Source organism: Manacus vitellinus, unplaced genomic scaffold, assembly GCF_001715985.3.
Source record: "Manacus vitellinus isolate BGI_N305 unplaced genomic scaffold, ASM171598v3 scaffold_35_pilon, whole genome shotgun sequence".
In the NCBI taxonomy this organism is placed as follows: Eukaryota; Metazoa; Chordata; class Aves; order Passeriformes; family Pipridae; genus Manacus; species Manacus vitellinus.
The window spans coordinates 4662614-4667156 of record NW_021940498.1 but is presented as its reverse complement, the minus strand read 5'-3'; positions in this window follow the sequence as shown (position 1 = coordinate 4667156).

Below are 4543 nucleotides of genomic sequence, written 5' to 3'. Positions count from 1 at the left end.
TAAAAACTGGGAAAGAAGTACAAAGTTTACAAATTCCTTTCAATGCTCCTCCTTATTTTACCATCATTACTGGAAACCCACTGGACCTGAAACCTTTCTGGCTTGAAAACCAATCAGGTGATACTTTAAAATACAGCCTTGAGAAGCAATCAGTGACTTCATTCCCTTCTTTTCCTTGGTTGTTCCACTTTCTTTTCTCCATGGTTCCCAACCCTCCGCCTTCCAGACCACCCTTAAACCTACTACCTGCCTTTCTGTGCACACAAAGGGCCCAGATTTCCCACTCGTTTCTACACCCCAGGTCACAACTGGCTGCATGTGCTTTAAGCAGCCCCACACAGGCTGTGTGAGGAGCTCTGGAGCCAAGCAGCACTCCTGATTCCCTTGGCAGACCCTTTCCCAGGGCTGCAGAGCAGTGATGGAGTGGGTGTCTGTGCCCACACACACACTCTGCTGCACCCTCCGTGCAGGCTGTGACCTGGGCCAAGGAGAGCTCTGCATCTCCTGATCTTCCCTCTCCTGGCAGGGAGCTCTGGGAGGAGAGGGCCCGCTCTAGAAAAGGCTGCAGCATCTGTTTGCCAGGGAGGGAGAAAACCACACTACAAGGATCCCATCTGTTTTCTGTCTTGACATGAAGCCAGAGAAGCCAGTTGGATTTTCTTTTCCCCAGATGCTTGGGGGGCTCAGCTCCTCACCCTTCTATCCATGCACCCTTCTATCCACGGAGGGGTTTGGTGGTGCCATGAGATCTTGTGGACAGGTTCTCCTGCTGAGCTTCTCACGGCAGGGAGGCCTCTGCTCCCCCTGCAGACCTCCCCCTGTGCTACCTGAGCTCCTCCATGCTCTCGGGGATGGTGCAAAGACCTCTGTGGCCAAGGGGACACCCCACGCAATGAACCTCTTGGGAGTTCCCTCCTGAACCCCCAGCTCCCAAAGCTGGCCGTGCTGAGGGCACAGGGCAGCCACCCACTTCTGGAGCATCTGGTGATCAGCCTCTGGCCCTTGTTGTGTGCTCCTCTCTCTGAACAGCACACAGGGGATCTCATAGAGGATCTCTGTCTGAGCCCACACCAGCCAGGGGATGCAGACACACCCAGGCATGGCCACACCAGCAAAGGGCAGGGATCACTGACAGAGCTCAGCAGGGCTGGAGTTGTCTGTGTGGGGGTTAAAAACCAGCTGGCTGCAGGTTGTGCTGTGCCCCAGGCCGTGGGCAGCCAGGGAACAGCCCCCAGCCTGGTTTATTCCCCACTCACACACAGCCAGTGCAGGTACCTCCCGAACCCAGGCCAGAGGTGTGACTTCCAACACATCCCTCCCTTTGGAAGGGCCTCTTGGCTGGGCTGGGACATTCCCCTGTGGAGCACTGCAGGCTGCTGTGATGCTGAGCTGCCAGTGGTCCTCCTTTGGGCAGGTCCCTCTGGCCTTGCCCCACCTGCTGCAGGGCTGGACCTTCCCCCCTTTCTCTGATCCAGGGAATTTTACACAAGCTGGGATGGGCACCCAGAGGAACACGGGACTCAGGACAGGAGCACAATGTCCCATTAGTGCCTCACGCCTTCCATGAGCAGCAGGACCTGTTCTGGGAGAAACAGTTTGGCTGGTGGGGTTTCTGCAAGTGAGAGTAATGTGGTCCATCTGGTAGCTCCAGAGCTGGGATTTAAGCCCAGCAGCTTGGTCAAGGTCCAAACAGAAAGCTTAGCCATAGCTGGGACACCACATTTAAAGGATATTAGGGTTTTCCACTCTAAAGCACACTCTCATGAAGTCCTGCTTATACCAAGCACAAAGGAGAGCAGGAAAATTAATTGGTGTTTCACATAGAAATGCCTTTCTTTGACTTATTTCGCCCACACATTTAACATGTTTCACGGGCAATTTGGCCAGAATGGAGACGGGAACTCAGCTCCAAGAGTTTGGGATTATTGTCACTAAATTAATTCAAATAATAAAATTAATTCACCCAGCTCTACAAGGAGTGCAGTTACTTTGTTTTTTCTTCCAAGTATCCCAAGTATAATTGATCATTTAGTAAACTGGTGCTGAACTCCTCTGGCAGCGTGTGCTACCTTAATCAGAGAAGTTCTGGGCTCTTTTACACAGGGATGAAGCAGGTCCCTGATGCCAATTCCTTCACAGTGCTTATAAAGGGAGTTGAGGATGAAGGAGCCCAGTGACAGAGCTGGCATATCCAGGCAGGTGGGATATCATCCAGCTGGGATGCTCTTGAAACCTCAACTCCCTGCCAAAGTTTGCTGGAACTGGACGCTGAGAGAAACAGGCGTGTGAAGGGATGGAGGCTGGACATACGAACATCCATGAAGGTGGGAGAAGAATGGCAAAAAAGGCTTAAATCCTTAGCAAATCGGGGTCCAAAATGCAGTTCTTCCAGCTTACCAGACCTTGCCACCTCTCCCACAGCTCTCAGCCCTGACAGGCAGACTCTGGCCAAGTTTGCCAGGAGATTTAGGATATTGCCACTCCCAAGCGTTCATTCCTCCCCTCCCCTCTGCCAGGCCTGAGTAACCCTGTGTGAGGAGCAGGAAGCCCTCACAGGTGCTCAGATGCCCCCAGCCACAGGCACACCTATCCATTGTCACTCCTGGAGTTCAGTTGTCCCAGGGACTGATCCAGAGGCTTCGGGAGAAAATTAAATACCCCAAGTGCTGCTTCCTATTTTCCTTCCCGCTGCACTGTCCTTCCCATCCACCAGTGTGGTGGCTGGACACCTCTTCCCATCTCCTTACTGCATCCATCACAGCTCCAAGTGCCTCTGGAGGCTCCCTAGATGCCGTGGATGCCCGTGGGCTCCAGCAGGGCTTGCGGGCTGTCAGTACCTTGGGTGGGATATTCAGCACCTCAGCCTGCCCGTGACGGAGGAGGGAGCCCAGGCCATCATCACCCACCTCTGGGCTGTTCTGCAATGACAAGTCCATCTTTCCCCTCTTTTAATCATGCAAACTGCGTGGGAATATAAAAGATATGGGAAAAAAAATCCCAAAACGGGGCATAAAATACAACTGTATTTTTACAAAATGTTCTTCCAGCTAATATAGTACACAGTCCAGTGCACTTTACAAGGCAGGCCCTCTAAAACCTGCTACCAAGCACCAGAATACATCTGTTCAGCTGGTATAAATCATTGCTGCTGATTTACACCAGCTGAGAGCCAGGTCACAATTGCCTAATTAAATAGCTTCTCTTTGAGCAAAAAAGCTATACTTGAAAAAAAGTGCAACTGTGAATTACTTTATATTGCCCTTTGATGGGAAGAGAGAGAAAGCGAGGGGAGAAAAAAGCAAAAGTGAGCAGAAGAAAGAAAAAGGAAGGGAAGAAAATAAGGAAAGATGGAAATAAAAAGGGAGAGAAATTTATTTATTTATGTTGGGAGTTCAGTCTCTTTCATTGTGAGAGAATGGGAAAGTTTGGGAAGCCCAGACTAAATAGCTTGCAATGATAACAGGGTGATCCTGAGAGCAGTAAAACTAATTTATTGGGCTGAGTTTATCTGATTCGAGGGAAAGTGAGTTCTGCTGAGTGCAGCTCTGACTGTGCTCGTGTCTGACAAGACTCACAGTTCAGATGCACAATTACATTAAGCAGATGTGGCCCATTAAGGAGCTGAGCCTGAAAATGTACTTTATCCTGTCAGGGCAAATCCAAACTGAAAACTTTGGGCCTTTAAAAAAAAAAAAAGAAAAAACCAAAACATCCAACCCAAACTGCAAGAAGATGTTCTATTTTGGGTTTCATTGCTTTAATCTCTTTTGTGTCAGTCATAGTGATGATAAAGATAAACCCATCTCCACTGGATTTCTACCATAACCCCATCACCTGCCCTCAGCTAGAACAGAGAACAGTCCCTGAGCATGAAGCCCAGCAGAGCCAGTGGTGGGGTCAGTTATAACCCAGAATCAGTGAGGCTGGGAATTAGTTACAAAGCTGGGAAGGAACACTTGTTCTGGATTAAAATGGGACAAAAGACACAATGATAAAGTAGTCACCACAGGATTCAATTCTCACTATTGAATTTAGGTGTCTAAAAGGCACTTTGGAGTATCTTTCCCCCTGACAGCTGATCTTTCTTTTTGCTTTGGATTATATCAGCTCATTCTTCACGACTCCTTTATTCTGCTGTATTTCATCCAGGGCACACAGCACTGAGAGGAATGTCCCAAAGTGCAGCAGGATTATCAGCAGCGAGGAAGAAGGTCAATCTCGTTACACTGGCCAAGCTCATTTTGAGGAGGAAAAGCAGGATGCTGAAAGCATGGTCAGTGTGTTTCGTGCAGGAAGATCTCTCAGCTTATCTGAGTCTCCTGAAGGTAAGCCAGGGCACTTAGGCTATTAACCAGATGACACAGAGTAATGGAAAATATTCTGCAGGGAGAAATCCTCTGCCAGCAATTCAGTGTTCGTGTAAAACACAGTCACTGCATGGCATTCATTTGGTTCTTTGAAGTTCCTTTGTTTACCCTTTATTATCTGAAATATTCTCCTTAATGGTTGGGGGAAAAAAAGAGTTGCTTTGTACCAGAGCAAT